The sequence below is a fragment of the Rhynchophorus ferrugineus genome, unplaced genomic scaffold (assembly GCF_030347505.1).
Source record: "Rhynchophorus ferrugineus isolate W39M unplaced genomic scaffold, kcgeb_rfMv2 rfM2, whole genome shotgun sequence".
NCBI lineage: Eukaryota > Metazoa > Arthropoda > Insecta > Coleoptera > Curculionidae > Rhynchophorus > Rhynchophorus ferrugineus.
Genome location: NW_027472581.1, coordinates 7,528,247 through 7,540,322, shown reverse-complemented (window position 1 = coordinate 7,540,322; position 12,076 = coordinate 7,528,247).

Genomic DNA, 12,076 nt, shown 5'->3' with positions numbered 1-12,076 from the left:
TTTCTGGCTACCTACCCTACTTAGAAGAAAGGCGATTTTATGTTCATCATAATAAATTAAGGACAATATGCAATGCTAAAAGAATATTGCCATTAATGTATAGGTGTTTATTCTACACACAGGCCTAATGCATATCGATTTGAATTGCATTCTTTGCTTTTATTGAATGAATTGAGAGAGGTTTCCATGCTGTTTTTTCACATCAAAGAGATTCGATGAAGAAGGTATTTTTTAGTGCCGTGGAAAATATATTATTGAGTAATTTTAAACATAAATGGATGCTTGAGTTTTTATATGTTGAAAAAATAAAATAAAATATAGATTTGTTACTTTACATGTTGTTTTATTTTCCCTTTAAAATTAAATAGATTATAAAATGTTAAAGTACTTACTGACATAATGTATAAGCTTAAAATAACAGACAGAAAGCTTAGTTAAAACAACTCTAACTTTGGTTTGTTATTGTAGTGTTTATAACAAGTTAATTGAAAGGTCCCCGACCTGACACATAGATGGCGCTACTAGAATTAAATCCGTTTTTTAGTTAGCCCTAACCCTCAAAACATGAGTGTATAAATTTGACAGCTGTTGGATCATAAGCGTCTGTGAATTATAGCATTCTGAGTGAAGCAACTTTTGTTATTGTGAAAAAATGGATAAAAAGGAATTTCGCGTGTTGATAAAATATTACTTTGAAGGGAAAACATACAGTTGAACCAATCAAGTTGGCTTGATGCCGAGTTTCCGGACACTGCCCCAGGAAATTCAACCATCAAGGATTGGTATGCTAAGATTAGACGTGGCGAAATGAGCACCGAAGACGATGACGCAGTGGATTCCCAAAAGGGATTGTTACCGACGAAAACATTTAAAAAAAACAAAATGATTTTGAATTGTAAATTGAAAATGAATGAAATAGCAGATACTTTAGAGATATCAACTGAACGTGTACATCATATACTTAACAAATATTTGGGTATGAGAAATCTCTGTGCCGCGCGAACTCACTTTTAACCAAAAACAACGATGATTCGGAGCAGTGTTTGAAGATGATCAAGCGTAATAAACCCGTAAAAGTCAAGCGTAAAAGTAAAGGTTTTTGCGTCGATATGTCACAATGGATGAAACATGGCTCCATTATTTTACTCCTAAGTCCAATCGACAGTCATCTGAGTGGACTGCATACGATGAACCCGCTCCAAAGCGTGGGAAAACGCAATAGTCAGCTGGCAAAGTTATGGCGTCCGTATTTTGGGATAATTAATTATCCCAAAATACTAATAATTATAATTCCGCATGGAATAATTTTCATTGACTACTTTGAAAAAGGAAGGACCATCAACAGCGACTATTACATATCGTTACTGGACCGTTTAAAGGACGAAATCGCCGAAAAACGGCTTCATGTGAAGAAAAAGAAAGTGCTGCTTCACCAAGACAATGCAGAATGTCACAAGTCAGTGAAAATGATGCCAAAAATCCATTAATTGGGCTTCGAATTGCTTCTTCATCCATCGTATTCTCTAGATCTGGCCCCCAACGACTATTTCCTGTTCTCAGATCTCAAAAGAATGCTCGCTGGGAAGAAATTTTCGTCGAATGGATGAGGTGATCGCCGAAACTGAGGCCTATTTTGAGGAAAATGACAAATCGTACTACGAAAATGGTATCGAAAAGTTGGAGGGTCACTATAATCAGTGTATCACCCTTGAAGGGAATTATGTTGAATAAAAAAACTAATTTTGCCAAAAAAAAAGTGTTTTACAATGGTAGGTCGGGGACTTAAATGAGGTAGAGATCACCAACAGGTCTATTGAAATTTCCAGTAATTGCTTTTAATAGATTGCATTTTTAAAAGCATAAAATAAAATAAAAAGAAGAGTTGCTATTTAAATTTTCGTGTTTAAGTGAGACATTGAAATATCCATATCAAAAGGGACATGAAAACAGCGTAAAGATAACACAATTTGATGAAATAAGTTAAACGTTAGAATAAGATTTTATTAGGTTTTGTTAATCATAATATTTATTAATAATTCATTATAGATATATTCTTCTTCATTGTCGAAACAGGAATGCTTTTAATATTGCTGTTTTCTTCGAAGTCCAAGGGAAAGTACTCACGAAACCATAACATGCTTTTGCTCTGCTTTAAAATCATCAGCTGTTAATGAACTTGCAGGAAAAAAAATGTGCTAGATAATATCTGAAGAATATAAGGACATAGGATGAGGAGGAGATAATGAATTGCAGGACTTATTGGACGAAAACCTAGTTCCAGTTTTCAAAAAATACTCAAAAGAACATTTCTAACTAAAAATACCACTTGAAACCATTTCAACATCGCGGTTTTATTGTTTGTCAGACAAAAACGACGATCTTTCTGTGGCGTTTTGATACTGGCATTGAGAAGTTAATCTGTCTCGACAATTAATCGAAATAGAGTGAATTTGAGTGGCAATCGTACTGCATATATTCCAATGGTTTTTGAACAAATTGCATGACGAATTGTTGCAAAAATATCAGCAATAACGAGTAACAGACGAAAAATCATTATTTTACATGTCAACGCTGCCAAAGTTATCATGGAAAATTCTGCAGCCCCCAACATACGAGCGTCAATATTTATATTTTGGAAATAGGAAAAAAAACAAATAATTAAGCTGCGAATATATTGTTATTGTTTTTCAAAGTACTCGCCACGATGATAGATACACTTTTGCAAACATATAAACCAATTTTCAAAGCATTTATTCCATTTCAAATCATTGATGACGCAGTTTATTCTTCACGGATGGGAACAAAAAGAAGTCATTGGGTGCCAAATCATAGCTGTACGGCGGATGACCCATCAATTGGATGTTTTGAGTGCTCAAATAGTCCCTTGTTTGAGCCGATGTGTGAGAGCTCGCATTGTTATGATGAATAACAATCCGGTGTCTCTTGTTTGTTTTCCTTATTTCACCAAAGGCAAACAAATGGTTGTGTACCAATCAGAATTTACTATTCTACGATTCTCTAGATGCACTGTTGCAATATGACCAGGTTTCCCGAAGAAACAGGTCACCATTTTCTTTGAAGTGTTTCGAGCGCGAACAACTTTTGTTAGATTTGGTTCATCCTGGAGCACTCATACAGTCGACTGCTGCTTATTTTCAGGCTTATACGAATATGTCCATGATTCGTCACCTGTCATGATTTTATAAACGTCTTTCGAAGGACCGCAATTCAATTTCTTTGACACGGTCCTTTTTTGAGCGATTGTCAAATTGTGTGGGATCCAACGCGAACATAACTTTCGCATAGTTAAGTGTTCACGTAAAATCGCATATATGCTGGTGGAACTAATGCTTAGGGATTCCTCAATCTCAAAATAGGTGACATAACGATCTTGCTTAATCATTTCGCACACAGCATCGATGTTTTCTGGTACAACAGCCAATTTTGGACTACCTTCACGAAACTCGTCGGACAGTGAACTACGATCACGATTGAATTCGCTAAACCAGCGACACACGGTGGTTTTTAATGGAGCATTATCGCCAAAAGTCAAATTAAGTTGATTGATGCACTCTTGTTGTGATAATCCACGTCGAAAATTGTAAAAAATCATCGCATGAAAATTCATTCATGCACGATTCAGTTCCATTTTTTGTCTAGACGAAACTTAAATAAACTCAACTAAATATAAAATAGACAAATAGCGTCCATTCGACAAAATGTCCTGAGTACGTATATCGTCAAAAATGTCAAACTTTACGATGGAACCGTCAGATGGATTTACATGACAACAGTGTTGCCAATTCCTGAAATATAAATAGTGACCTTCGTACTCATCAGACGTAGCACTTTCTGATAATGATTTGTTCAGACCAAAGCAGTATGACATGATTGACTAGTCGATAAATAAAACATGTTTTGCAAAAATATTTTGAATCATATATTACACCAATTTTGTTACAATAGATTGTGGACACATGATGAGACTATATATAGTGTATAAATGAGAAAATTGAGTTCAAATATATATTGAAATCATACAAACCATTTTTGTTATTTTATTGATTGTAACTTTACACTGAGTTTGTTTTCATATCCTTGTTAAATATAATTTGAAGGCTCTGTATTTGTTTTTATATTCGACTCAGGGTCAAAGTTAGTTTATGTTGAATACATATAGTAGATTGTTATTTTATAACAAATGTTTTAGGTGACACGATGTTATTACAAGTCATTTAATTTTTTTAAACTATATTTGTGATACAATAAAAATGGGAATAGAAATAGAATAGGATAGAGTGGTTTCAGATGTGACAATTTTTATTTAATTGTTTCAGTTCAAAATACCCGCCGCAATGATTGATATACTTTTGCAAACATATAAACCAATTTTCAAAGCATTTATTCCATTTCAAATGAGGTATCTTCAAAATATGGCTTTTGAACGCAGTTTATTCTTCACGGATGGGAACAAAAAGAAGTCATTGGGTGCCAGATCATAGCTGTACGGCAGATGACCCATCAATTGGATGATTTTATAACAAATGTTTTAGATGACACAATGTTGTTACAAGTCGTTTAATTTTTTTAAACTATATTTGTGAAACAATAAGAATAGGAATAGAAATAGAATAGGATAGAGTGGTTTCAGATGTGACAATTTTTATTTAATTGTTGAGTAGTTTGTACAATATGTTGATGAATTTCGCTTCGTAATAGTCTAGGTGATCTTCCTTTTTTATTTGACCTGATAATAGAGGCCTGCAACGAAATAATTATTTGAGGATTTTAAAGTGATTTCAATTTCGAAAGTAATATTGACAGAACTGCAAGATATCAGGATTTAGGAGAATTTTTCGTGAGAATTTTTTTCATAGATTTCTCTAAAGGAGCTTTAACGGGACAATTGAAACAACACCCAAAAGATGCGTGTATAAATTTGACAGCTGTCGGATCATTAGCTCGTAAATTATATCTTTTGAGGGTAACGGCTAACTGAAAAACATATGGATTTAATTCTAGTAGCGCTTTATATGTGTCAGACCGGGGACTTTTCAAATGACCTATTAATTAATTTATTACTTGCTTTTTAATTTAAGTTTATTAAGTAAGGCCTTTAATTCTAAGGTAATAATTAGAACCATCATGTTTATTTGCAACTATATCTTGCATTTCCATACAAAATTAATATTGAAATAATTATAAATAAATAATAAATATAAAATTAAATATTATATGTTATTTAATTGAGTGTAGTATTATGTTAATTAAAATATATTTTGTTCATTTTTATTTTATTTTGGTTTGTTTGTTAGTCGATGATTTAAAATCATTGCAACGGTATTCCTATTAAATAATGAATAACAAATTATTATTTAGTAATAATTTTTATTATAAAAGGTTAACAAAAAACAAACGAACACTTCTAACAAGGACCTACACTATCTAAATTGTAATAAATCTAGGGCACCTATATATTTCACGAATATACTCGCCTGATAGTAGGTGTTTTCTGCATTACCTTACTTAATTTTGATATTTCCGTTTGCAATAATAGTTTTTCTATTCATTCTACGAAAAAATAAATTATAATGTCCATCCCATAGAAATAGAAATCGTTTCTCTATTAATAAATACACAACAGACAACATTGTGCAAGAAGCCAACATAAATTCCTCCAGTAATTCACTGGACAGTCGGACTGCGTCGATCAAGTGGTGGGCTGGTCGTCAGCGGAAGGATCGATAACAATAGGTGTGAAATATTTGTCACTTATTCCATCCGTTAGCCAGGTCCATCTCTATTGTACAGTTCTGAGAATTGCAGTTTATGATTATAATAGTTATAGCGCTAAGTAGATGAATTATTGCTTCAAGTTTAGGTAGTAAATGAACAAAGAAATGAATGCTAACCTTATATTATATTTCATGACATTGGAATCATTAGGCTGTTAAGTCATAATGATTTAGTGATACTATCGTTTATTAGATTATTTCGGGCCTTTTCACTAATTATTTGCATTAGTTTTTAAATTGATAAAACAAGATTAAACAAAAATTAATAGTTGTATAAAAATCCACTAAATTTATAAAATAAATTTTACTAAATTCTGAGAATGAATTTGTTAATGAAAACATTTCATAAAAAATTAGTTGAATTTAAAAAACCATGTGTCCATAATTAGTAGTAATATACTTCGCTAAGTTTAATTAAAACAATTATATTTTTTATATATTTATATTACAATGGATGAAATATTGTTTCACCATCATAAATCAACATTCAGATGGCAGCCGGTAAAATAGATAAAAGAAGTGAAGCACCTCAAAATCACCAGATAAACCCTATACGGAAATATATATAAGAGGTCAATTGAAAAGTCCCCGGCCTGACACTAGATGGCGCTACTAGAATTAAATCCATATGTTTTTTAGTTAGCACTAATCCTCAAAAGATGCGTGTATAAATTTGACAGCTGTCGGATCATTGGCTTGATCATTGAATAGCATTTTGAGTGAAGCAACTTTTGTTATTGTGAAAAAAATGGATAAAAAGGAATTTCGCCTGTAGATAATATACTGCTTTTTGAAGGTAAAAAATATAGTTTTTGAAGGTAAAAAATATAGTTGAAGCAAAAACTGAACCTGATGCCAAGTTTCCAGACACTGCCCCAGGAAAATCAACCATCAATGATTGGTATGCCAAGTTTAGATGTAGTGAAATGAGCACCGAAGAAATAGAAAGTGCTGCTTCACCAATACAATGCGTAGTGTCAAAAATTGATTAATTGGGCTTCGAATTGCTTCCTCATCCACCGTATTCTCCAGATCTGGCCCCCAGCGACTATTTCCTGTTCTCAGATCTCAAAAGAATGCTCGCTGGGAAGAAATTTTCGTCGAATGAAGATGTGATCGACGAAACTGAAGCCTATTTTGAAGCAAAGGACAAAGCGTACTACAAAAGTTGGACGGTCGCTATAATCAGTGTACCACCCTTGAAGGGAGTTATGTGGAATAAAAAAAAAAACTAATTTTGGAAAAAAAATGTGTTCTACTGTGGTAGGCCGGGGACTTTTCATTCGACTTGTTACAGCTACTATATACTACAAAATTACTGAGCTAGAAATTGACGGATATATTAACATCAAGGATCTACAACAAGATGATATCGTTATTAGTCCAGACTTTAAAATGAATATTTTGATATGTTTATGGTAAATGAAGTGAGATGCCAGATCATGTCAATTTCTTTTTTGTGCCTACAAATGAATAGTTTAGTCTTGGGCCACCTTTAGTTTCTACATAATGATTGAAAGTGCCAAACCAACCATGAAACAACAAATCTTTTATACATTAATTTTCTGTATTTTTTCAGTTTGTTCTATTATTTAATGGAATATGTTAAGAAATTATGTATACTCGTACAATAGATCCACAAATTTTTTTTTTTTTTTTTTTTTTTATAATTATATACATTGTTACTAGTCGTTGCCGACTAACCTACAATTTGTCCTTATAATAGCTTAAATCTAGGTATATATCTAATAGGACTCATCAGTCCTACATAGTCTCTAGCATAATAATAATTGTTTTAACACTTTGAGTTTTTTCTAATGCACCTCACTGCACTACACTACAACACACTACACAAGTTCAAATGGTTTGGTCCTTTTGAGTCTGCGTCCGGTTTTGGTGTTATCCAAGAGTTGTAATACTTCGAAATTAACATGAGAGTGAAGTCTCTCCTCATGTCTCTTTGCAATTCTTTTAATTTCTTGATTGACAGTCGGTATCTGAAGATCTCGATGTAAATAAATGGTCCGATAATATCTGGGTGCACCTACGATGCTTCTTAGGACTTTGTTCTGGAAAACTTGTATTAGATTTATGTTGCTTTTTGCGGAACATCCCCATAATTGTATTCCGTATGTCCATATAGGTTTTAATATTTGTTTATATAGAAGTAATTTATTATGTATAGTTAATTGAGATTTTCTTCCAATTAGCCAATACATTTTTCTATATTTTAACTCAAGATCTTTTCTTTTCTTTTTGACATGTTCCTTCCACCGTAGTTTTGCATCAAGTGTCATTCCGAGATACTTAGCATTATTGCTGTATGGTATGACAGTGTGGTTTATGGTCAATGGTGTATGCGCGGCCTGTTTATAGGTGAATTGAACATGCACAGATTTGTTTTGGTTAATTTGTATTTTCCAGATTTGGGTCCATTTATTTATAGTGTCAGTAGCCTGTTGTAGGTTTCGGGTTGCTTCTTCGCTATTGTTTCCGACAGCAAGAATAGCAGTATCATCAGCAAATGTAGCCATTGTGATGTTTTCGATTTGTGGTATATCACATGTATAAAGTAGGTACAGAATTGGCCCCAGTACACTTCCTTGTGGTACACCTGCTTTAGCTTCTTTTATTGTAGAGTAAGCTTCCTCTTGTTTCACTCTAAACATTCTGGCTGTGATGTAAGATTTTAATAGTTCGGTGTGTTGCTTCGGTAACATTTTCTGTAGCTTATGGACGAGGCCTTTGTGCCATACCTTGTCGAAAGCTTGTGCTACATCTAAGAATACAGCTGAGCATACTTTATTATCTTCATAGGCTTTTTCAATAACATCTGTTATTCTATGCACTTGATCAATCGTTGAATGTTTGGTAATAAACCCAAACTGGTGTGTTGGTATTAGGTTTTTTCTCTCTATAATTGGTTTTAATCTTTTCAAGAGGAGCTTTTCAAATACCTTAGCTATCATCGGTAACAGTGAGATAGGTCGATAAGCTTTTATATCATTTGGTGATTTTCCAGGTTTTGGAACCATTATTATTTCAGCCATTTTCCAAACGTCTGGGACATATTTCAGTCGAAATGCTGCATTGATTAAGTTAGTGAGCTTTATAATACCCTTTCTTGGCAGATTGTGCAGCAATTGCCCTGTTATTAAATCATAGCCTGGTGATTTATTTGGCTTGATGTTAGTTTTAATAACGTTGGTGACTTCTTTCGGCGTTGTTAATTGAATTGTCGAATTTTCGCCGTCTATGTCCGGTAAAGTATGTTCAATTTCACTTTCGTTTGGTTTGAAAGTTTTCTCTAAATGGTCAGCGAATGCTTCTGCTTTCTCCAGGTTGCTGCGTGCCCAACTTCCATGCATGTTTCTTATCGGAGGACTATGTAGACAGGATCGTTTTAGGTATTTAGTGGCTTTCCAGAGCGAATAGTCTGTGTTCTTGTCATCTGTTAAATTTCGTAGATAGTTATTTATGGAATTGTTTTTAATTTCCAAAATTTCCCTCTTCAACCTTTGTGTTATGTTGTTTAAGATATTCTTATTTTCAGGTGTTCTATTTTGCTGCCATTTTTTCCGTAGTTTTCGTTTTTCAGCTACCATTTCCTTGATTTCTTTCGGGTAATTTATTCCTTTGGTTGAAGTTTTAATTTCTGGAGTGTTATTCCAAGCAGCCTGTTGGATATCTGCAACGAATTTTTCGGTTTCATAATTTAATTGGTCTTCTGTCTTAAGGGGAACATTTAGTTGAATTCGATTGTTTATTTCTTCAACAAATCCTTCCCAGTCTGTCCTCTTGTTGGTTAATGTTGGATTTTGTTGTTTTCTTATAATGTTTTCACTCAGCGTCAAAATCACAGGTGTGTGATCTGAACTTAAGTCAAAATTTTCTTCAACTTCCATGTAATTAGTGGTTATGTTTCTAGCTATAAAGAAATCTAACAGGTCTGGAGTTTTCTCTGGATCGGTAGGCCAATAAGTTGGTTTTCCTGTTGACATGAAACTGCACCCTAGCTCAGCAGCTGCTTTATGTAATTCATTACCTTTAGTTGTCGTCATTCTAGATCCCCATCTTGTATTTTTAGCATTGAAATCACCACCGATTATAAATTTTTCTCCTAGGTTATTTAGAACATTCAAGTAATTTTCTTTTTTTTGGTTGTATCTTGGAGGGCTATATATGGAAGCTAATGTAACCCTGTATTTGCTAGATATAACAGTTACTGCCGTTACCTGATTTTCTGCTAAACTGAGTCCGGGTTCTTGATGATGGCAAATATTATTTTTTATTATTATTGCACTTCCTCCTCTTGCTGTGTTAGCTGGATGAATGGTGTGGTAAAAGTAATATCCTCTAAATTTAATAAAGGATTCCTTTGTCAAATGGGTTTCAGATATTAAGCAAATATCTATTTTTTGCAATTCTAGGAATATTTGTAGGTCAGCGTGATGTTTCTGAATCCCATTAGCATTCCAAATTGCGATGCGGATGTCTTTACTTGCCATTTTTAGTTCTTGAGGCCACCGCCCTATTGTTTTCGAGTTTAAGTAATCTTTCAGAAAACGATTCAATAATCTTTTCCTGGTTGTCCAGCTTTGCTATAAGTTTCAATAGCAGTTCGTTGGTTGTAACGTCTTCTTTTTTTGTTTCTTTTTGAGCGGTTTGGTTTATGCTTTGAGCATAGGTCATTTCATCGTTGACTTCGTTGTACATTTTTGGTTGTTTATTTTGAGTCACTGTTTTTTGCTCTTTAGCCTGACTGATTTTATTTCTTCTCTCTTGGAATGTTTTCGCAACTACGCATCCTCTGTAGCTTGCTGGATGCGCTTCATTGCAATTCGCACATTTCGCTTTTGTTCCTTTGGGTTTTTTGCATTCTCCCGTGATGTGTTTTCCTGAGCATTTTACACACCTTGGTTCCCTTTTACAGAATTTTTGTGTGTGTCCATGTAATTGGCATCTCTTGCACTGTGGCACAAGATTTGCCTTTCTAAGAGGTTCTATTTTTACTTCGACTCCTAGAATTTGTTTAATTTCATAAATTGCTTTTATATCCGTGTTATGTTGGAATGATAACATAAACAGTGGTAAAGGCTTCTTCTGGACAACTATTTCTCCATTGTTATTTTTATTTCGTTCTTTTTTCAGGATATTTGTGACGTCAGTACATTTAAGTCCATTTTTTATTAACTCATCCACTATTTTAGTAGTTTTAGCTGTCGGTGGAAGCCCTCTTGCCATTACTTTAATGTCTCTGGTTTGCTTATCTTCATACGAGTGCCATTGTAATTTTAGGAATTCCAAGCACTCAGCAATTTTCGTAAAAGTTTTACGACATTCGGCATTTAATTTGATTTGTCCATTGTTTAATGTTGTTGCTCTAAATAGTATATTATTTGTTTTCATTGTTTCATATAGTAAGTCAAAGTCTGTGACATTACTTACTATAATTGGAGGTGGTCTCGGCACTTTTATTTCTTTATTCAATTCTTGTGTTTTAATGGTTTTTGGTTGTTGTGGTGAAGCTTCAGGTGTATAGTTTGCTTTTCTTTTCTTATTTCTTTTAACTGTTATCCAGCCTACTTCTTTTTGCAATTCTTCCTCGTCTGTTTCATAGTTTACAGGCAAATTGTTTTCAGTGCACTGGTTCACTACGGGAATGCTAGTTGGATTGTCTGTGTTTTGGTTTTTTATTAGGAGTTGTAGTGCATCTAATTGTTTTTGCATATTTGTTAGTGCAATTTCCAGATTCCGTCGGGCTGTTTTTTCGTTAATATACGCATTATAGAGAGCTTGCTCATTTTGCGTTCTCTTATGGTTTTCTTGACAAAAGATTTGATTCTGTTGTGCCAGATAAGCTTCACCTGACGTTGAAGATTGTGTTTCCATCTCATTTAGTCTCTGGTTCTCTCTATTAATCATTTTTATTTAATGAATAGTTTAATTCACGTTTTTACAAAAATTTCGGTACCGGTATTTGTTTCAGAACCGTTATAACGCCGCATTTGTGGTACAGATGATGCACCTCCGACCCTTAACAGCCCCCAAAATTTTGCCTTTGTTACTTTATTGCAGTGACCATCGTTTCAAACACATTTTCACTAAACATTTAACGCGCAGTTTTAACACTGTTATTGTCGTCACGGTTTTTACTTATTTTTTAAAATCGCATTTGTGGCACAGGTAGTACACTTTCAAATTTATTACACTGACCGTCGCTCCAAACACGTCTTTACTCTACGAAGGTCGAACGACAACTGAGATCCACAAATAATCAC